This window comes from Lontra canadensis, unplaced genomic scaffold (genome assembly GCF_010015895.1).
Source record: "Lontra canadensis isolate GAN:19392208 unplaced genomic scaffold, GSC_riverotter_1.0 scaffold73, whole genome shotgun sequence".
In the NCBI taxonomy this organism is placed as follows: domain Eukaryota; kingdom Metazoa; phylum Chordata; class Mammalia; order Carnivora; family Mustelidae; genus Lontra; species Lontra canadensis.
The window spans coordinates 10,345,415-10,369,596 of record NW_022631067.1 but is presented as its reverse complement, the minus strand read 5'-3'; positions in this window follow the sequence as shown (position 1 = coordinate 10,369,596).

Genomic DNA, 24,182 nt, shown 5'->3' with positions numbered 1-24,182 from the left:
GGCATTCGGTGAAGGCACTTTGATTGTTTGGAATAGTTTTGCAGGCAAAGCCAAGCAATATACAATGTTTTCTACAGACTCATAATGCTTAAAGTCCCTTGTCGATTCATTAGTTTATCACTTATATTAAGATTTCTTATAAAGTATTTCCCCTGGGTTCTGAAGAGGGGTTTGGAGCAAGACACCATTCAATGCGTATTTTCTTATAGTTTGTACAAGATTAGCCTGCTAAATTCTAGAAGGAAAAGAGAGAATAAAGATGAAAGAAAAGGGTCCCCGCCCATGACCAAAGAAAAAGGGCATTTACCACAATTAAATTACCCTTTTTCAGTTCCATTTAGTACTGCACGGTTGATCCCTGTTCTTCTGGATCTTGGGTCAGCAGTCGACTTTCATCAAGTCACCAGCTTCTGAGCTATGGGAGTCTAGGAAGTTCTATCTCCGTCCCCTGGGGCAGTCTGACAAGACATGATGTCACCTCACAGTGGTATCATGAGTAGGTGAAACAGTGCTCTCCTGTTCATTCTTTTGATGTTTCATCCAGAAAGTTCAATTCCTGATCTGGAGTTTCTAGCAGGGGCATAAGGGAAAAGGGGAACCACCTTTTCGTGGTAGGACTGAATGATTGCAGTTAACTGATTACAGTGATGTCAAAGAAGACATCACAGATGCTGGATAATGGCAGTAAGACAACTTGACTTCAGTAGGGATCAGAGACTTACGTATCCGCTGAGCTCCACTCCAGCTCAGACATAGATGACTGCGGTCTTTAACGAGAGAACAGAGAGGGAATGAAGGGAAGCCATGGGGCGCTGGGGAAGGTGGAACAAGAAAGGGCACTAGGGAGGACATGCGGAAATGGAAAATTGCAGGAGAGTGGGAGAGAATTACTGAAAATAGTGTGGCCAAGCTTGGCGGCATTGTGTTTCCTTGAGCAAAAACTCTACCCGGAGTGCTGGGCTCAACTTTAGGGACATGGAACAGTAGAGACGGAAGCTGGGCTGAAGTGTGGTCAGCACAGTGTTTTCCTGGACTTCCTTGTTTCACATGGGAGTTCAGAGTGACCGGCAATGAAAGAATAGAGGGGAATCTCCTGTTGGAGTATATTAACTATTTTGTGGTGATTGATTATCCTGAGAGTAACAACACCGATGTCTTCAAGGACACCGACAGTTCTGCAGGACTTTCCAATCCAACAGGTAAAGAATATTTAATTTAGTTTAATTTTTTAAAGTTTTTATTTATTTATTTGAGAGAGAGAGAGTACAAGTAGGGGGAGTGGCAGACAGAGGGAGAAGCAGGCTCTCCACTGAGCGGCAGCCCGATGTTGGACTGAATCCCAGGACCCTGGCAGAAGGCAGCCGCTTAACTGACTGAACCACCCAGGTGCCCTGTGAAGAATATTTTAAATACAAGGACATTTTAAATTGAAGGGGGAAAAAATCTTAAAAATTAATTTGTTAATAGGCCATTCCTTACTTTTCAATGTGTGATATCTCTGACTCATCCTCCAGAACTTGTTTCTGTTGCATTAGTGAGACTTTGTACACCTTAACCCACATTTCCTCCCTTTTCCCTTCCCCCAGCTCTACTATTCTACTCTCTGCTTCTACCCGTCTGACTATTCTAGATTGTACATATGAGCGAGCTCATACAGTATGTCTTTCTGTGTCTGACTCATTTCACTTAGCGTGATGTCCTCCGGGTCCCATCATATTGTCACAAATGGCAGAATTTCCTTTTTTAAGGCTGAATAATATTCCATCATATGTTAATACCACATTTTCTTTATCCATTCATCCACCAATGGACATTTAGGTTGTTTTCATACCTTGGCTTCTGTGAATAATGCTGCAGAAAATACAGAAGCACAGGTATCCCTTGGAGATACTGATTTCAATGTCAATTTCTTTGGATAAATACTCAAAGGGGGATGGCTAGGTCATATGGTAGTTTTATTTTTAACTTTCTGAAGACCCCTCATGCTGTTTTCCATAATGGCTTTACCAATTTACATTCCCACCAACAGTGTACCAGGGTTCCCTTTCTCCACATCTTTGTCAATATTTATGAATATATTAAACAGCCATCCTAGTACATATAAGGTATATCTCATTTTGGTTTTGAGTTATAGTTCCCTTGATGACTGAGCACTTTTTTTTTTTTTTTTTTTAGATTTTATTTATTTATTTGACAGAGATCACAAGTAGGCGGAGAGGCAGGTAGAGAGAGAGGAGGAAGCAGGCTCCCTGCAGAGCAGAGAGCCCGATGCGGGGCTTGATCCCAAGACCCTGAGATCATGACCTGAGCCAAAGGCAGAGGCTTTAACCCACTGAGCCACCCAGGCGCCTGACTGAGCACTTTTTAATGTACCTGTTGGCCATTTGTGTGTCTTGATTTAGAAAAATGTCTGTTCAGGTTTTGCCTATTTTTCAATTGGATTTTTTGTTTTGTTTTGTTTGGCTCTTGACTCATATAAGTTCCTTATATATTTTGGATAGCAACCCCTTATCAGATATATGGCTGCAAATATTTTCTCTCATTCTGTAGGTTGCCTTTTCATTTTGGTGATTGGTTGCTTTGCTGCGCAAAAGCTTTTTAGTTTGATGTAGTCCCATTTCTTTATTTTCTTCTTTTGCTGTGTTTTTGTAACAGATCCAAAAATTTGTTGCCAAGACCGATGTCAAGGAGCCTTTCTTCTTATGTTTTCTTCTGGAGTCTTATGTTTCTGTCTTAAATCCATTTTTGTGAATGTCTAAGATAAGAGTCCAGTGTCATTTTTTTTTGCATGCGGCTGTCTAGTTTTCTAATACCATCTATTGTGACTATCTTCTCCCCATTGTGTATTCTTGGTGCCCTTGTCAGAGATTAATTGACTATATATGTGTAAGTTTATTTCTAGGCTCTCTATTCTGTTCCATTGGTCTGTGTTTCCATTTCTATGCTAGTACCACACTGTTTTGCTTCCTGTAACTTTGTAATATAATTTGGAATTAGGAAGCGTTTTGTCACCAGCTTTGTCCTTCTTTCTCAAGATTGCTCTGCTATTCAGGGTCTTTGTGGTTCCCTATGAATTTAGGATTGTTTGTTCTATTTCTGTGATTTTTTTTTTTTTTTTCCTGGAGCAGGGCTCTGGGACCTTTCATTTGACTCCCAGATTCTCACAGAGGTACATCTGTGGACGGCGGTCATAACGCATGCTTCTGTGCAGATTATGAGAACTGGAATCCCCATTCCGCCATCTTGCGGAAGCACAGCAGCGAATGTGCAGTGAACCCTTCTCTGTCCATCTGGTTCTCTGACCTTTCACGAAACCCAGCTCCTCAGGGCCTTATATCTGCCTCCATTTAGAAGAGTTTCGTATTGTATTATTTAATTCTTCTGATTCCTTATGTTTTAGGGTTTTAAAATTTTATCAAAATCTCATGTTTTGAGGGACATTAGAATGTTTCGACTATAAACAGAAACCAAAAAAAAAAAAAATGCAATATTTATCTTTGCTGAGAGGAAGCAATTGGCCATGGCTCTCCAGTTTGACTTCCAGAGCATTCTTTTGTTTTTTCTTTTCTTTCTTTCTTTCTTTCTTTTTTTTTTTTTTAAAGAGAGGGATGGAGGGAGAGGCCGAGGGAGAGGGGCAGAGAGAATCTTAAGCAGGCTCCATGCCCAGTGCAGAGCCCAACTCACTTGATCTCATGACCTGAGCCAAGACCAAGAGTGAGATGCTTAACTGACTGAACCATCCAAATGCCCCCAATTTCCAGAACATCTCACTTGATCTCATGACCTGAGCCAAGACCAAGAGTGAGATGCTTAACTGACTGAACCATCCAAATGCCCCCAATTTCCAGAACATTATTATTATTATTTTTTAAAGATTTTATTCATTTATTTGAGAGAGAAAGAGAGAGCATGAGTGGGTGAAGGGAGGAGGGACAGAGGGAGAGGGAGAAGCAGACTCGCTGAGCAGCCGAATCCCGGACCTAAGCAGAAGGCAGACAAGCAGAAGGCAGACCAGTAACCCACTGAGCCACCCCAGGTACCACACCCAGAGCTTTCTTAACTCAATGCTTTCTCTGGCCAATTCCTATTTGAATATCTATTGAGCCAGAGTTTTTCCTTGATGACTTAATGGGAGGAAATCCCTTAGCAGTTGATCTGAGAAGCAGTTGATCTGTTCTCACTGCCCACAAGCACCTTGGCCTAACAAAGGAACTGCCAAATACAACAGCCTCCAAGCTGGTGTTCCTGCTTCTAGCCTCACTAAGTCACCCTGGGTGTTAGTTTCCTAGAAATGCCGTAGCAGAGTATCAAAATGTGATGGCCTGAAACAAAAATGTGTTCTTTCGCAGTTCTGGAGGCTAGAAATCAGGAGGCTGGGTGAAGTCAAGCTATCAGCAGGGTCACATTCCCCTTGAAACCTGTAGGGAAGAGTCCTTTTCCAGCTTCTGGTGGCCCCATGGACCCCTCAGGTGATGCTAGCCTTACCCAATTTCAGCCTCGGCCAAGGTCACCCTCTTGCTGTGTGTCTCTGTCTCCCCATGGCATTCTCCTATTGTTTCTTGTAAGGACATCAGTCATATCAGATGGAGGGCCTGCCTTACTTCTTAGGACCTCATCTGAACTAATTACACCTGCAAGGACCCTATTTCCAAATAAGATCACATTCACAGGTACCAGGGGTTAGGATTTCAACGTATTTTTTTGGAGGCGGGGGAGGATACAATTCAATGATGAATTCCTTGTTTACCATAAGCACATTAATCTTTCTGGGATACTGTTGGTTTCTTTCCATGTCACTATTATAGAGAACTCAAAGAAACAATCTTGCGGTATTTCTAGCAAAAACCTGAAGAAAAGAGGGGGAACCACTGTCCTCTCATAGCAAAACTATACACAGAGACTTAGTGCAGGGGCCTAGAACATCAGCCTAAAGACCCAAAGCAGATTCTAGCCTAAGACCCAGCAGCAAACTCATCAATGCTGTGTTTACTCTGTGTGTGTGTGTCAGAGTAGATGCTGGATTAGTTAGCTATCGGAGCCAAGACAAGGGAGAGCAGACAGACCCATGAAGGAGAGATCTTCTCTAAGCCCATGAGGTACAGATGCTGAGCTACAGTGTCCTGGGAAGCTGGTAGCAGAGGAATTAAGATCCAGATAGTCCCAGATCTGTGTCCTTTCTCCCTTTCTTCATAGCTGGGTGACTTTGGACAATCTTCTTAAGCTCTTTACTCCTTAGAGAGCCTGTCTTTGCAGTGGGAATGGTCAGACCTCCCTTTGGTTGGTTGTGTATACAGGGCACTTGGAGTATCTGGGGTGTGGTAAGTGTGAGGCAGTAGCTCTCACAATAATGATCACACACCCAGTATGTGTTAGGACCCTGGGTGCAAAAGGTAGAGCCAGCTTAGTCCAAAAGTGGACAGTATTGGGGAGTTCACTGTGGGCAGCGGGCGGACCAGCTGGAATTGGGGGCGTCAAAGTCACCAGGACTCTGGGCCTCTGTGGATTATGTGGGATCCTTTTCTAAAATTGTGTTGCCTGAGTGGATGGAACATCCCAAATCCTTTTCCTCAGTCTTGGGCTGGGTAGAAGAGCTTTTAATCCTCCTCTCGGCATCCAGCTCCCTTGCCCTCTAAGAAAAAAGGCAAGGAAAATGAATATTGCTTTGTTCACAAAACCTTTACAATAAGGATAACTTTAATTATGGAGAAGTTGATACGATCTCATGAAACTCCAGTTTTCTCAGCAGCACACACCAAAAGGCTCTTTATTTACATACATGAGCCTCATTCACGATTTGCCTAGTTTTTGCTCTCAGCTACCCATTTATCGCTATGTTCTGAAGCTTTCACTCACAGCGCTTTAGATGTGCCCTTGGGTCCTGAAAATGGAACCCAGCGGTCTTCTCCCTTTGTTTCCCTGTTTACTTTCCCATCCCCAGATTTGTTTGGGATTATTAAAATAGCGGATGCAGTGGAACATTTCCACAGGAAAGAAGAGGAAAGATAAGCTACACCAGGACTTACCTGTTTTCAATTTTGCTGAGACTTATTTTGTCTCTGCTCAATAGCGTTTCTTGCTCTTGCTGAGAAATGGAACTGGCAATAAATATAGTCTCTTGGGAAAACGATATCACATTATCAAGCCCAAACTAGCAGATGCAGCCGACTTCCAAGTTTCTATATGAAAAGCATTCTTAGCTTTGGTTTTTATTCTCTTTTGCTTTCACTTTTGGCTATTCCTGGAGGAGATGGAATACTTCACTTAAATTAGTAGACCGAGAAAATAGTCTAATATAATTATTTTGTTTCTTGAGAATACTTTTATGTATATTCGTGGGATATAAAAATATCATAAACACAAATGTGATTTATAGACATGTTCACAGATGCAGACACAAATGCAATAACTAGCACTTTGATAGCTGAACCCAAGACCCTAGGGAGATTATAGTGTTTGTAGCCATCATTGTCCCTTTTTAAAAAAAGTTTTATTTATTTATTTATTTGTCAGAGAGAGAGAGAGTGAGAGAGAGAGAGTACACAAGCAGGGGAGTGGCAGGCGGAGGGAGAAGCAGACTCCCCACTGAGCAGGGAGCCCGATGCAGGACTCGATCCCATGACCCTGGGATCATGACCTGAGCAGAAGGCAGTGGCTTAGCCAACTGAGCCACCCAGGGATCCCACCATCACTGTTCTTATATCTGCTTTGGAGGTTTGCCATATTAACATGCAAAACCCCACTGCATCTTCATTCCTTCTAACCGTTCAAGGTTGATTATTACCCTGATAGGAGCTGTGGAAGAGCAGACATATTCACTGTTTTCCAATCCTTTGTTCAGACTACACCCAGGCCATGGCGAGCGGAAACTGGTCTGGTGGAGTTAGATGCTGCTGTGCTTACCCACCGACAAAATGATGAGCTTTTTACTCTGCTAGTACCATAAAAAGTCCTGTTGTCGGGGCACGTGCACCCGAATGTTTATAGCAGCAATGTCTACAATAGCCAAACTATGGAAAGAACCTAGATGTCCATCAACAGACGAATGGATAAAGAAGATGTGGTATATATACACAATGGAATACTATGCAGCCATCAAAAGAAATGAAATCTTGCCATTTGCGACGACGTGGATGGAACTAGAGGGTATCATGCTTAGTGAAATAAGTCAATCGGAGAAAGACAACTATCATATGATCTCCCTGATATGAGGGAGAGGAGATGCAACATGGGGGTTAAGGGGGTAGGAGAAGAGTACATGAAGCAAGATGGGATTGGGAGGGAGACAAACCGTAAGTGACTCTTAATCTCACAAAACAAACTGAGGGTTGCTGGGAGGAGGGGGGTTGGGAGAGGGGGAGTGGGGGTATGGACATTGGGGAGGGTATGTGCTATGGTGAGTGCTGTGAAGTGTGTAAACCTGGCGATTCACAGACCTGTACCCCTGGGGAAAAAATATATATGTTTATAAAAAATAAAAAAAAATATGTTTATAACATAAAAAAAAAAATCCTGTTGTCTGTAGTATGTTCTAGTAACCTCAGTTCATTCTGGGGTTTAGTACTCTGAATTCCCATGGGATGTAATGAGGTGTCTTAGCATAGATTTTGATAATGCTTAGAACTGCTTCTCTTAGACACTGCTGTTGATGCAATACAATAAAAAAACCCAGATCTATACTTAGCAAGCAGAGACTTTATTCTAAAAGATTGCAGGAGTGGGAGAGAAAGCATAAGCATAACGTCTGTAAGTGTCTCAAGAGTCAGGCAAAAAAAAAAAAAAAAAAAAAAGTTTTCTTTTGTAGGGATGAATAAATGAGGCTAGGAGGACCAGTGAGGGAAATGGTTAGATAATGGATCAGAGACTCTCTGACCCTCAGGCCAGCCTTTTCTTGGAGGGGCTGTGTGCGGCTCAGGCGGAGGGTGGGCCAAAGTTCAGGGGCCTGGAGGAAGGAGAGATGCTTTACCACAGTTGGGTGAAAAAGCATTTTGTTCGGATTCACCATTGGGCCTTAGCAGTTCAGCTAATTTTCTTCGAAGCCAACAATGGGGATGGCAGGGTGCAGATCTGGCCTTGCCCTTGGTAAACAAGGGGGGGACATCTGTGAGTCTTATCTAAGGAAGGGGGCTTCTTTGTAGGAAGTCGCAAAGAGTGAGGGCATTCCTTAACCTTCACTTTTTCCAGAATTGCTGGGCTCAGGTAAAATCCAAAAGAGTCAAGAATTGTGTTATAAGGGATCTGGTATCTTTATAAAGGCCAGGTTGCTGGCCTGAGCTCTAACTTAACCTGGGAGAAGGTGAACCCCCAGCACCTGCGGAGGAAAGACTTCCTAAGGGGAGTTAACCACAGTAGTGTCTCTGCCCAGGAAAGGCTTTTATTTAGGGAGAAAGATTGCTCTGGAGAGATTTTGTTTTTATTTTCCAAAACAATCTTTTCCCTAAAACCCAAGGAAGGAGCAAACTAAGACTTCCTTTTCTTTGCAAAAGAAGAACAAAATCATGCTAATACGGCAATTTTAGTAGAGAATTTCGAGTGGGGCTTGGAAGGAAAGTAGGTGGTGATTCCAAAGCTGAGAATGGGTATCCTGGAAGGCAGGTTTTATTTTTGTTTTCATTTGGTCTGTGTTTGATATTGGTCATTTATGATGTCCATTTCTGGTCTGCGTCTGCTTGGGTACTTAGAAATACTCGATTTTTTGTATGTGCAAAAACTGTGGCGGTTCTGCGTGTTTTCTTAGTTGTTAAAACCTGTCTTGCCTTGGCTTTGGTGTATTATAGACATCAGCAAGGATTCATCTCACGGCTTATAAAATCAGAGCATAGGCCAGGAGAAGACAAAATCCCCCTCTTGGATTTGCCCCATTCCTAACCCGTGACAGGAATAGCAAACCCGGCTGAGGTCAGCTTCTATCATCTATCTTAGGATTTGTGCTTCCAACATCAACCTTCAAGCAGCACATACAAATGATAAAAATGACTGGATATACTCCTTTCAACTTATGTGTATCACATAGGTTCTATGTTTTATGCAATTAAATAAGCAAATTATTTTATAAGGAGGGCTTTTAAAACTCTGGTGTATATGTTGATTACTAAGCTTTGTCTGTACTTGAAAAAAAAGCAATAAAATTGTAACCCATCTTCCATATTTACAGGCATCATAGGAGATTTTTATATGCAAGATTTTTGTAAAATTGGATGGGGCCTTTATTCTGGAGTCTCTCTGTATGTGGCTATCAAAGACATCATTTTCTCCTTTTTCTTTTTCTTTTTGTGTTTTGTGTTTTCTGCCTGGTACGTTTAATCTTTCATATCCCCTAGCTTCAGTATACATGAATTGATGATTGAATAAATTAAGGATAAGCATACTGTTCTGTTCTTCTAAAACCTGTATTTATTGCTGTGATTTATCTAACAATTTACATAAAGTGCTAGTTAGTACAGCTGAAATTATTAATTCTTCAGAGAATGAGATGTTCAACTGTTTCCACAGCTCCAGGCAAATTTTCCACATTGAAATGCAAGAATTACACAGACCACAACTTGTTTTTTGAATTAAAATGCATCATTGATGCTAATTTTAAGGAAGTCTCTATATTGTACTCCTATTTAACCAAACATCACATTTCCTCATTAAAATATCAGCATCCATAATGAAGTACTTTGCTTTATAATTTAAAATGTCCCACTATGTTGGAGGCACATTTGGACATTTAAATGTAATTCTGCTAATGTACTGATTAATTTATGTTATTCTCTGCCACTCACGTGGCAGATTTTAATTGCAATTAGTTAGCTGCTGTCGGGTCTCAGCATGCTGAGGGCTCGGGGAAAGCCTGATCACCGTGGAACAATTACCGGGACTTTGGAGCAGGGTTTGCATTGGGGGGAGGGGGCGGGGCGAATAGAACCATCAAAGTTGTGAATCCTCATTCTCCTGGTAATAGCTATGCTTGGGGGGTCAGCATTTGCTCTGAGGAAAAAGCCAAATAAATGGGAATTATCTGAGCACCATAATACAATTAAGCTGTCACAACAACTTTGGGGACTGATCTTTTGTACTTGTTCCACGTCCGTCCGGCTGCTCGCGGGCTGGTGCAGCAGGGAACGTGCTCTCGCTAGCGTCCGGGGCTTTTGATGTGTGTAATGTACAGCTGTAACAAGACATGGGGTGCAACACCCGCCTTTCACTCAGTGTTGTTGAGCTACAAATTCATGTAATTAATCTTAAAAAGCCATTGCTTTGATCTTCATAAATATGCCCAGGATTCACATGGAAAACCTCGGGGGGAATTTTCTCAGGAGGATGATACGGCCAAAATGCAGTTTCATTAGGGTCTACTTCTTGTCTATAAATGATCCCTCCCCCACAACCTCATGCTTTGTTTTAGGGGCTGCTAGTCCCAGCTGCACTGCTATATTATGCAGAAAATCTGCTTGCTTACCCTGCAAACAAACTGCCTTGGTTCAATGAGCTATTTGTAATGCTATGCTAAGCTTTGCAATATATTGCTATAATTTCATTTAAAGCACTTTCGGTGCTTACGCTGGTTATATTGTCTTGACTATAGGGCAGTGGTGTTTAGTGATAAGATGAAAACAGTGTCTGCAGTATTCATTACTAGCGAGGCGCAGAGGAGGGAGCTCTGGGCTCCTTGAACCTGGGTTCTAATCCTACCTCTGCCACTTTCTGCTCTCTCTGGACCTCAGTGTTCTCCGCTCTTGGGTGGGGGTAATGAAGAATGATTCCTAGCTCAGGATAGTTTTGTAGGGCACAGCATAACTGCAGGTAAAGGAGTTTTTGTGAACATTAGACTGCCGTGTTGAAGGCTTGCTGTTACAGCAGTGTTTTACCTCTGGGTGTTTTGTTGTTGTTGTTGTTGTTTTTGAAGTGATTTTAACTTATAACAAAAATGCTGGGGCGCCTGGGTAGCTCAGTTGGTTAAGCAACTGCCTTTGGCTCAGGTCATGATCTCAGGGTCCCGGGATCGAACCCTGCATCAGGATCCCTGCTCAGCGGGGAGTCTGCTTCTCCCTCTGCCTCTACTCCTCTCTCTGCTCATGCTCTATCTCCCTCTCTCAAATAAATAAAATCTTAAAAAAAAAAATGCTGCCCTGAAGAGATGACCCCCCTTCTCATTCTTTACTACATTGTTTCTAATAACTATAACAAAAGGAATAAATTAAACAGGAAGAGTTTTAAGTGGTTAAATTGTAGGGTTTTCAGAAGCCATTATGGAAATGAAATTTACCCCTCGTTCTATAAAATGCAACAGGATTGAAAGCAATCCCCAAATTTCAGTGGCTTAACACAACAGAAGATTATTTCCAGTTTATGCTGCATGTCTAGGGGTTTTGCTGGCTGTTGTCACACTGGGACCCAAGCTAACAAGACCCGATCTTATCATTCCCTTTATTTAAAAAAAAGAAAAGAAAAGAAAAGAAAAATTGTGGCAAAATACACATAAGATGAAGGAGAGGAGGTAAAAATGGTGGCAGAGAGGATCAGACATGCCACATAACATAATACGCAGAGCCTTGCAGCTGTGTTAAGGAGTTTGGAATTCCTCCAAAGGAAAGTGGAGCCAGTGAAGAAATTGAAGCATGAATGGGGTATATGAAGAATGGATTTTAGAGAGGTCAGCCGAGAAGTAGGGAGACCAGTTGGGAGAGACTGTCATGGGAGAGATTTTGTCGATCAGGGTCTTAATGATAATGTGGATGGTGAGAAGTGGAAGACTTGAAAGACATGCAGAAGGTGGTATTACTAGGAGGCCTTCAGCCTGGCCTTGCTTGGACACATTCTCTTTTCTACCGATGTTTTCTTTATTTGCTTCTCATGCACGTTCTGTTTCACTAAGTCCATTTTGATCATCTTAAAGACAGGGATTGCATGTTCAATTCCTTGGACATACTTAAATATGCAGACTCAAAATATTCAGTAAATGTTAACTGACTCGTCCTCCATTCGCTTGCCACCTGATCCGAGTTAGCATGCCAGGAACCAGTCTCCTGTGCTTGGATGGAAGGGATGACTAGAGAGAGGTCCCAAGTGGACAGGTGCTTCCCCAAGAAGCATTTCTAAGGGGCCTGATGCACTGGCGGAATTTCCCCAGGCCACCAGAAAGACAGAGATAAAGTGATGCTTCTAGAGCTTTACAGATATTGGCCCTGGGGTTATTCATCTTGATTCATTTTACTCACTCACCCAAAGGGTCACTTAATCAAACTCAGAGAACTCTTCCAAGAGAAAAGTTGTAGGAGATACAGAAATTCAAGCCATAGCCCCTGCTTGGAATCAACTGATATTCTACCCGAGTACACTTCCTAAGAAGCGAGGCAGAAGCGCATGGAACAGCTAACCGGGTAATACCCGTGTCTCTTGCATGTGTTCATTTCCTATTGCTGATGGAGCAAATTGCCACAGACCGGGTGGCACAATACACATTTTTTACCTTCTAGTTCTATAGGTCAGAAATCTGATACAGCTTAAGATCAAGGTGTCAGCGGGGCTGTATTCCTTTCTGGAGACCCTAAGGCAGAATGGTGTCTATCTGTCTGTCTCCTGTTGCGAGGGCTGCCTGCCTTCATTTTCCTGTGGCTCCTTCCTCCATCTTCAGTGCCAGCAACTTCACATCTGTCTCCTGCCCTCTGTTTCCATGCACATCTTTCTCTCTGTCTTCTTCCTCCCTCTTCTGCTTTCAAGGACTCTTGGGATTAAGTCACTCCTATTTGCATAATCCAGGATAGTCTGGGTCCATTCCGAGGTCCCTAATTTAACCATGTGTGCAAAGTCCCTTTTGCCATGTACTCTAACGCCAGCTCTGGTTTGGGGGATTAGGACTGGGGCCTTTGGGGGCCATTATTCTGCCTCCCGCACGGACTGACAGTGGGTCAGAGCCCTTGTTCTGGACCAGAAGCTGTTCCTCCTTCGTATGCATTGTTTCTCTCAGTCTGCCCTGCGCTGCGAGGCAAGACTGTCCTTGTGGGCAGGTGAGAAAATCAAGGCTGAGCAAATGACTAGTAAGAAGCTGTGGTGGGCTTTGACCCTGCCTGTTGCAGTGGAAAGAACATGGGTTTGGGAACAGGACAGGCAAAGGCACGACTTCAGGTTCCCAAACGGTTTACCTGCGTGATACGTGGCTCTTCCGAGCTTCAGTCTTCTCACACACACACCATGCCTGCCCTGGGGCACGAGGCTTTCATTATTAAGAGAACAGTGCCAATTAAACAAAACTGAGCCCTGTCCCTAATTCAAACAAAAACAAAAACAAAAACTGGAAAAACAAAAGCCAAAGCCAAAACAAAAACTGAACCCAACCCCCCAGGGCACGGGATACTGTGGTGGAAAAAAAATACAGGATTTGGAGCAAGACTGATTCCGGATTGAATCCTGGCTCTTACTATACAGCAGGCTCACTGTTGGGCGGCAGATACGTTTTCATTAGCTAATAGATAGAAGTTCCCTTTTCTTCTGTCATTCATTGAACTTGTTTACAACAACAAGCTGGACCTTGGCAGGTGTGAAGATTGACATGGCTTTCATCATTATTGTCCAGAGGAGTGGACGCCTCTATTTCCTGAGAAGTCTGTACTCCTTCACATTTTTTAAAAAAGATTTTGTTTCTTTGAGAGAGAGAAAAAGCACGAGCAGGAAGGAAGGGTAGAGGGAGAAGCAGGCTCCCTGCTTAGCAAGGGCTGAGGGACGCTGGACTTGATTCCAGGACCCTGGGATCATGATCTGAGCCAAAGGCAGATGCTTAACCGACTGAACCACCCAGGCGCCCTTTTCACCTTTTCAAAGATTGGTACTGTGGACCAGAGAAGGCTGTGTTCTAGTTAGATTCAAGCATTTCCTTCTGCTCTCTCCAGGAGCTTCCCCTGCTGCTTGCCTCGTGGGCTCCCTTTATCCTAGTTTGCAAGATCATTACTCTCTCCCTGCTCCTAGCATCTGGCCTGTGTCATTATTTCCTGCCGAGTCTACCCATCAATGTCTCTCCTCCTTCTTCTCCACGCCCACTGTCTTAGGTCGCCATCTTCTCTTAACTGGGCATGAACCTTCCTATAGAGTTTCCCGTCTCCAGGCTGGTCCCTTGTAGTCCGTGGTTCGTGGTTTGTAACTGTGAAGACCCCTGGGCTCTCTGAATAAAGTAACACCCCTGTCCACCTACATGATGATAACAGAGATTCTTGGGGATAGTGGTTAGGAGGGTTATCTGGTCTCATGCTCCCCCTCTTCTGTCCTGGAAATTTAGCCTCTCCATGGGGATGCTGTCGGTCATGGCTCCTACCTTTTCCTGCCTCTTATAGCTCTGTTTTCTTATTGCCACTTTGGGACATGGACCCTTTGTTTAATTTTCCATCTCAGAGCTGAGACCGGCATTGATAGGCAAACATTTAAAAAGCCTTTTCTGGGGACACCTGGGTGGCTCAGTCGGTGAGGCATCTGCCTTCTGCTTGGGTCATGATCCCAGGGTCCAGGGATTGAGTCCCACATTGGGCTCCCTGCTCAGTGGGGAGCCTGCTTCTCCCTCTGCCTGCTGCTCACACTGCTTGTGCTCTCTCTCTCTCTGACAAATAAATAAAAGTCTTAAAAAAAAAAAAAGCCTTTTCTGTCCATGAAAAAAACACAGAATGACAATACAAGGAGTTATTTTGTATTTGTTACTTAGGAACCTCTTGAGACCTGTAAGTGCTCTCTGTTGGCTTCTGTGTTCCTGAACTAGAGCAGAGACCACATTTTCCCTTCATGCAGGGATTTCCTCTAAGCTTCTGGAATCTCCTTTCTTTTCTATCTTACAACAAACCTCCAAGTCCTCAGTGTCTGCCCTAGGATCTCAGTCTTCCCAAGAAGGCTGTTACTGGGGCTCCACTCCCTTCAGGGTAACTGCACCCCTCACCCGGAGGGGCGTAGCCTAGCCTGGCAGTCTCAACCTGAAAACCACATCCAAAAATGATAGTCCAACCTCATGACAAGTGCAACACGAAGAGCAGCATGGGCATTAGGTCCTGAAATCTTCCTAAAATGCAAGTCCAATCAAGTTAATGACTATTGATGATTCGTCAATATCTCTCCATTGCCTCCTGAATAAAGTCTGATCTCTTTGATGTAACTTTCATATCTAAGAGGCTTTCCAACATATATCATATTCTCTATCCATATTGAAATGCTTGATGCTCCTTGAGGCATTCTGCTCTCTCATGCCCCTGTGGTTTGCACCTGCTGTTCCTTCTGCCTGGAATTCTTTCCACCTGGCAAACTCCTATCTTCTCTTTAAGACACAGCACAGGCAGCACCTCCCTCCTCTGTGAATCTGTCCCTACCCTTTCTCTCCTGTCCCTTCTTAGAGATAATCTCTTTCTTCTCTCTGCTCCTAATTCCCTTATACATCTCTGCAAGGGGAGAAATATTTACTCTCTCAGGTTCAGTGACTGGGGATGTGTGTGTGTGTGTGTGTGTGTGTGTGTGTGTGTGAATTATATTGATGAAGGACAGATTAATAGAATAAAAGGCATATATTTCTTTACTGATGTTAATATTTTTACAAGCATGGGGGCTTTACAGGAAAGAAGTGAAAACTTAAAGAAAGGGTTAGATTTGAAAGCTTATATACCAGCATTACGAAGGGCAATGCATCTTGAGGTGACTCTATAAAGGAGAGGGAGATGTGGTCTTCCAGGGGTGGTAAATCGTGGAAAGGTAAATATGTGAAGAGACTCAGGAAACATGAGGGGTATGTTAGTAAGGCTTGTGTGTGCAGACTTATCTTGGGGCTGAGTTTCCATCTTCTTCATGGCCATTAAACTTCTCCTGGGAGAGTTTTCTCAGAAGTTCCTGCTTTTAGTCAAATAAGAAGAGCTCTGAGAAGGTCTGCATCTGTGGATTCTCAATTGACTCCAGCTCAAAATAATCCGTATGCCGAAGTAGCATGTTTTAGGATGGCATTTTTCCCTTTCAGCTCTCTACTATGGCCTAGGTCACATTGTTTGCTAGTCTGCTTATCTGTTTCCTCCTCTGGTCGATCATCCAGAGCTCACCCTGCACCAAAATCTAAATACTTACTAAATACCTACTAAATACTTACTGAGGCTTGGATCCCACATCCCCAGATTCTGATGTAATTGATCTGAGATGCTGCCTGGGCACTGGGATAATTAAAAGCCCCCAAATGACTCTAACCTGCAGGCAGAGTTAAGAACAACTGCCTAAGACAGTATTTTATTATTTTTTCATGTTTACTTTAAAAAAATATTTTATTTATTTATTTGAGAGAGAGAGAAAGAGAGAGAGAGCAAGCACAAACAAGGGGAATGGCAGAGGGAAAGGGACAAGTAGGCTCCCCACTGGGAAGGGAGCCTGATGTGGGGCTCAGTCCCAGGACCCTGGGATCATCACTTGGAGCAGAAAGCAGATGCTTATCCGACTGAGCCAACCAGGTGCCCCTCAGACAGTGTTTTAGATCCTGCCCTTTTCCTAACATTCTCCCAAGCTCTTGGGGACTTCACTCTCAAGGGTTGTCACTGATGGAGAGGAGGGTGCTAAAACCAATCTCCGGCTTTGGTTTTGTTTTGAAATCAGAGTTATGTGTTGGGGAGAAAGTGGGGATGCTAAGGAGAGACCTAAAATCATATGGGCACCATATTGGAACGAGGATTGCTTTCCAGGCCTCACAATTAGAATGAATTTTAAGGTGTTCTCTAGATCAGTCTTCTGTTCTGGCATTTTGGGACTAAGATACTTGGGGAGGGGTGGGACCCTCCTAACTGAAAACAACTAGATTCTAAATAAGATGTACTTTCTGATGAATGGCTTAGTTTGGAGCATGGAGGGGATGTCCCCCTCACACTCCCTGTCCCCCAGCTTTCTCCAAAGGAGCAAACTGTGAGTGACTCTGGCTAATAAGCCAGCAGGAGGAAAAGGTTATCCTGGGAGCAAATGCCAACAGCAACATCTTGATGAAGTGGGTACTAAACTGAGGACCAGAAGCTGGAGGGCAGCTGGCCCGGAGACTTGGCATTGACTCACTGGTAGAGTGTTTATTGGCTAAAATGCACAGATTGAGAATATCGGAGTCAGACATCACAAAGAGGACTTTGACCATGGGCTATGGAGCTTTAAGCTGTATGGTTTGGGAAGAGACATAATAGCAGTATGATGTGGCAGAACTTTGGCTTCAACACTGTTCTGTCAAATCCGTGTTTATGGATGAGGAAGTGCAAATCCATCCCCTGGTATGGTCAGAGGGCTACAGGCCAAGCTTTGAGGTTGACTAGGATTGATCACTGTGAGCATTGAGCCATGACTGGTTTCCACATTGCTTTGCAGGAGGCCAAGGCCTCTTCTAGGAGGCCAGCCTTCAGGGAATCTGTCTCGAACAAGTTAACCCTTGCCACTCATAGAGAATGGAATCACAGAGATGAGCACGCGATAGGAGACATCAGGAATGACCAAGAAGATTCATAAAAGAGCAAAATAAAACCTCTAAAATGGAAACTATCATTGTTGGAATAAAAGAAAAAAAAAAGGAAAAACTTCAGTGGGGCTAAAGAAATAGTGAACTAGACACACTTAAAAAGTGAATTATTGGAATACATATCTGAAGACATTACAGAGTACAGAGAGAAAGGAGATGGAAAATATGGCAGAAAAGTTAAGAGGGAGCATAGAACTTGAGAGATTCTTGAAAAGATAATGTGAACCCAGTGAAGCAACATTTAAAGAGAGAATCGCTGAGAATTTCGCAGAATATTGAAAGAGATAAATATATGGATTCTATACCCAGGCAAAGCATAGTGAAACTTCAGATACTAAGGCAAAAGAGAAAAATGTAAAGTTGTTGGAGAAAAAAAAAATAGATCACCAGAGAACAAAGACAATTAGAGATTAGGTTTCTCAATAGCCACAATAGAAGATATAAGACAATAGAATAATATCTGCATGAGAAAAAATAGATGTCTTAGAATTCTGTACTGAGCAAAATTATCTTTTAAAAGCGATAGAGAAATAAAGATATAAAAATAGGTAGGATTTACCACCACCAAATTAGCATTAAACAATCTATTTCAAGAAGAAAAATGATCAAGATGAAGGTCTGAGAGGCAAAAAGGAATGGTGAGCCAAAAAATGCTAAACCTATAAATTTAAACAGAGTTTGCAGATAAGAGAATAATGATTAATTTTTGTTCTTAAAAAAGACACAAGATAGGGGCGCCTGGGTGGCTCAGTGGGTTAAAGCTTCTGCCTTTGGCTCAGGTCATGGGCTCAGGGTCCTGGGATGGAGCCCTGCATTGGGCTCTCTGCTTAGCAGGGAGCCTGCTTCCCACTCTCTCTCTGTTTGTCTCTCTGCCTACTTGTGATCTCTGTCTGTCAAATAAATAAATAAAATCTTAAAAAAAAAAAAAGACACAAAATGAAAGCACTTTTCAACTATGAGCTTCTAAACAGTATTAGGGAAAGGATAGCTCTGTAAAAGTGTTCCGAGTCCTTTTATTTGGGGTCAAAAATGTTTATGATATAATCTATTATTTGATGTTGGTAAGTTAAATATGCAATTGCAGAATAATCATTAAAAGAACAAGTTTGGGATGGGTTAATTTCCCAGCCAGTCAAGGGAAGAAATGGAATAATAATATGAAAACAAACAAAAATCCAGTCAATTAAAAAAGGAGACCAGGAAAGAAAAAAGCATCATTGAAAAGGAGACAAATACAAATTAAAGAGATAGTAGAAGCACGTTTGACTGCATCAGTAATCTCAATGACGGTAAATAAACTGGACTTAAAAGAGATTGTCAGAAAAACAGAATGGGGGGGAAATACTAAAACAAATCTAGTGCTGTGATGTTTCCAAGAAACACACTCCCCAAAACAGAAAGCTTGAAAGAGGTTGGAAAAAATATATATTTGTCAAACACAATGAAAAAGAATGCTAGGATAGCAAATTTATTATGAAAAAAAAAGTGGATTCTAAGACAGAAAACATTATTAGGGAATGAGAGGCTGATTTCTTAGTGACAAAGATTCAACTCACCAGGAAGATTTAATATTTTAAATGTATATGTACATAATAAAATATCTTCAAAATATATAAAGCAAAAATTGATAGAACTAACTTGAGGAAGTAATTAACAAATGGACCAGCACATCTCTCTCAATTATTGATATAAAATGGTCAAGAAGATTTGTCTAACACAGTCACCATGATTGATTTACTGAACATATGCAGAATTCTGCTTCAAGGTGCATTCTTTGCAAGCACAAATGGAACATTTACAAAAATTGACCACATCGTAGGCCTTAGGCAAGTATCAACCACTTTCAAAGAACTGGTAATATTCAGACCACATTTTTCTTTCCACAAAGCAGTTTAGACATCAACAGTAAGATTAAATTGAAATAGATCCCTGTACATTTAGAAATTAAACCACATGTCTGAAGAGCCTGATGGATTAAGGAGATCATAACACAAATGAAAAAGACGATCCAGAGTGGGGAATCATCCAGTCTAGTCCTATAGGTCCTTGACCCACAGAGCGAAGTGGGCGGGATGACAATGGCTCTAGGAAGCTCTGGTGAAGACAGATACTGAAGCAATTAAGGCAAAAGCAACCAAATCTCTGACCTGGGGAGACTTTAGTTCTCTTTATTGATTGGCCAAATGGCATAAATTCCCTAGCTTGGGTTCCTTCTTCTCTAATTGAGGATAACAGTGTTTCTCTGTTGCATTGCGTGATGTTGGGAAAATAGCACATTGAGCAGACCATGCAGATGTTGGCAGTACGTTTTTACCTGGCTTTTGGGATGCCTACTGGACTGTAAGCTCCAAGCAGGCATCCACTGTTTATTACAAGGCTGCTAACACATAGGCAGGGACTTCTGGGCAACACAGGACAGGGGATTTGAGGCCTAGAGACAGCTGGCTTCCTTCAGTTTAATTATTAAGAACATCCTCCACTCAAGTGTTCAGTCTCACAGCTGAACTGCCTTTGGACTGGCAAGCTAAAAGAATTGATGAGACCCTGGGCTTTTCTCCATCTTCTTCCCTACTCTACTTGCCGTCCCTGCTTACCCTGAAGGAGGGCGGGGTGGGAGAAGCCTGCATTTGTTTTCCTGCCTTAAGAGATTGCAAGGAATGTGGGGGTGTATCTGTGCCAGGCATTGTGCAAACTGGCCAGTCCAGTGAGCGCCTGTCATTTTTGACTCTGATCTTTTCCTATGTTGACCTAGAGAAACTCAGTACTGTTTCTGCATTCTGACGCTGGCCCATAATGTTAGGGTAGCACCTAGCAATCCAAATTATTTTTCAACTTATTAACATTAGAATGCAAATTCGTAGATGATAGAGAATCTTTCCTCTGTCTAGTTCACGGACTCTAATTCCCTCATATCATTAATGAGCTGACTAATCCTAAATGATTAATTCTAAAATTCTAATGAAAATAAAGTCAAACCTCCTACTTCCTAAATGCGGCAAACTGTCATAGGAGCCAAAATGATGATTACTCCAATCTGTTGTGGATGGTGCATAAATACGAACTCCTTAAACCATATTTTTGTGCAGATGGGACTGGATCTAACAGTGTCACAACTAGAAAGCCCCGTCTGGCTCTCCTAACTGAATTTTGAAGCAAAACTAAATATCCTAGAAATTTAAGCTATGCTGTCTGCCTTTTCCAGGTGGCTCGTAGCTGCTATTTACCTCTCCTTGTGGAATAAATTTATGAGCAAACAAATTACATCTCCACCCAAATCCTGCAACCAAATTAGGGCAAATACGCTCTTGCTATACGTTTCATCTGCTGTTCAAAATAGGCTGAGAAAAGAGGCATCGTGCTGCCCTAAAAGGCAATTTTCTCAAAAATGAGTGGATTTGAATAATAATGTCTGAATAATATCAGGAGAAAGAATAGCCACAGCACACCCCATAGGCAAATGGAGACATAAGATTGCCGTGTCTTATTCACGCAATAGCTGGGTCTCGAAGAAGGGGAGGGAAAACACACAGGCACCACTTGAGGCGAGAAAATGATCCAAACGGAGACTATTCTTTCCTACCCCTGACAAAACTGATATTATTTCCCTGTCTGTTTTCCCACTTGCTCATGGCCAGTGCTGTAATTAAAAGGCCTCCCTCCAAGGAGCTCAGAGTGCTTTGAAGACATGGTCTAATTAATCCTCCTGTAACGTCCACAAGCTCCAGGCCCTCCTCTGCTGGGAGAACAGGCAGCCCCGCCTAGGTGTTCTTGAGACGTGGATGGAAAGTGACAGCGGCTGTTGGAAGCAGCCTCTCTTTCCCAGAAGCTGTGAGCACAGCCTCTCCTCAGCGCCAGGGCCGCTGTGTGTCAGCTGAAGGGCCCCGCAGCCAACAGTCAGCCCCCAAATGCCTACTCCGCACACTCACTCTTCCCCAGAAAGCTCTGTTGCCTCCACTGTGGCTGGAGCCGAGCCTGTAACTAGGCAGCAGCCTGTTTTAGAAACTTTCAGCCAATTCGTCTTCCTAAATGAATCTTTTTTGACTCTAGGTGCTGCTTTGTTCCTTATGATCACTTACCTGGCCTGTTCTGTTTCTTTCCCAGTTTTACCGCTTGTGAGATGGGAGACGCCATTGCTACGCCATTGATGATGATTATGGGTGGTTTTCTGTGTAGTTCTAATCCCGATAGTGTTAAATAGATAGTTTCTTGACCACGCAACCCCAAAGACATGTTGGGATGACGGTTTTCAGCAGCGCTGTCAACTACAGCTCTAGATTTGCTTCCGACCCTGGGTACGGAGTTCATCTGAGAACACTCAAAGTGCTGTTTGTCTAGTAGTAGGTATGAACGCCTAATAAGTGGGTTTTTGGAATCTCATAATTAGGCTGGTTAGTTTTCTTTGAAGTATGTTTTGTTTTCCTGTCTGTCATTTTTGCCCCCTCATTCGTATCATTGTTTGAGGTCTATGACGGTGATAAAACATCAGGACAGTCTTCTACAAAAGGGTTGCAGAGCCTGTACTTTCTAGTATCTGAAAGAATGTTTCTCATTTATTATTTATTCTATCACCCGATAGTCGTGTGGCACTTTGATACACTCAATAAAATGTTTTATTTTAATTAATTAATTAATTTTCAGCGTAACAGTATTCATTGTTTTTGCACCACACCCAGTGCTCCATGCAATCCGTGCCCTCTCTAATACCCACCACCTGGTTCCCCCAACCTCGCATCCCCCGCCCCTTCAAAACCCTCAGTTTGTTTTTCAGAGTCCATAGTCTCTCATGGTTCACCTCCCCTTCTAATTTCCCTCAACTCCCTTCTCCTCTCCCTCTCCCCTTGTCCTCCATGCTATTTGTTATGCTCCACAAATAAGTGAAACCATATGATAATTGACTCTCTCTGCTTGACTTATTTCACTCAGCATAATCTCTTCTAGTCCCCTCCGTGTTGCTACAAAAGTTGGGTATTCATCCTTTCTGATGGAGGCATAATACTAGCCATCAGGGAGATTCAAATTAAAACCACATTGAGATACCACCTTACACCAGTTAGAATGGCCAAAATTAGCAAGACAGGAAACAACATGTGTTGGAGGGGATGTGGAGAAAGGGGAACCCTCTTACACTGTTGGTGGGAATGCAAGTTGGTGCAGCCACTTTGGAGATTCCTCAAGAAATTAAAAATAGAGCTTCCCTATGACCCTACAATTGCACTACTGGGTATTTACCCCAAAGATACAGATGTAGTGAAAAGAAGGGCCATCTGTACCCCAATGTTTATAGCAGCAATGGCCACGGTCGCAAAACTGTGGAAAGAACCAAGATGCCCTTCAACGGACAAATGGATAAGGAAGACGTGGTCCATATTTATTTATTTTTTTAAAAGATTTTATTTGACAGATCACACGTAGGCAGAGAGGCAGGCAGAAAGAGGGAGAAGCAGGTTCCCTGCTGAGCAGAGAACCCGATGTGGGGCTCAATCCTAGGACCCCGAGATCATAACCCGAGCCGAAGGCAGAGGCTTAACCCACTGAGCCACCCAGGCGCCCCATTATGATATTTTAAGGAACACTATGAAGTAGGTACAATGGTAAGAACATTTACTCTCGTGTCCTATAGTGAAATGAAGCTCAGAGAGGTTAAATACTGTTTTCAAGATCACAGAAGTCAGATTCAGATTTACTTTTGTACAATATTAATTTTCATTCTACTCTCTTCTGTCAGTATGCACTCTTTCCATTACCACCTATTTTTTATTCAATAATTGTTTACTTTATGTTATTTTTTGGTGCCAGATACTGTGCTAGAGACTAGATATACAAAGATAGACAAGATATGCTAAAAAATAAAAAGATATTTGATGTGGTAATCATGTAAATGATTGATGTGGTACTGTGTGGTTGAGGCTATGATCAGATGGTCTGCACAAGGTGGGAGGAATTCTAGAACTGGAAATAGAGTGATAAGCAGAGAAAGGAAGAGGATATGAAAAGACAGAGTTAGACACCAAGATGCAGGGTCTGGAGGAACTCTAAATAGTTCAGTTTCCAGAGCTGCATTGGGATGCAACAGAAGAGAAAGCTGGAGTGACCATGAGGACCACATCATGGAAGCCTTGTAAGCCATTCTGAGAAGTTTGGACTTTGGTCCTCAAGACCATGAGAAGTCATAGAAATCTTACATGCAGGAAAGTCACATGATCAAAACTGCTGATTCAATCAAGCTCTCTGTGTTCTTCTTTGAGCGTACCCAAGGGACAAAGATGGACGAAGTTGACTATGCTTCATGTCGGTGACAGGGCATCGAAGTAGAATGTCTCACAAAATTTTAGTAAAAGTGTCTAGTGATACATGGTTGCTGGAAAGAATTTTGGCAATAATGTAGTAAGAACCCTGAAACAATTCATTTTATTTTACTCAGTAGGTCTATTTCTGCAAATATATTTTAGGGAATTTATCTCAAAAAATGAATATTTCAGGGCAAAGTTGTTTGGGTGACTGTTTTTTAATAGAAAGACACTAGAATAACCTAAAGTGTCTAACAAGGGGGGTAATAGTTAAGAATATATTATACTCATCTATTTATAATAAATCAGATGAAAAGTTTTAAACATAATGATACAGTAGACAATTGCATGATTATTTTGCTACCCAACACACATGTATGCTTATTTTTATTTATTTTTAATTTTAATTTTTATTTATTATTGTT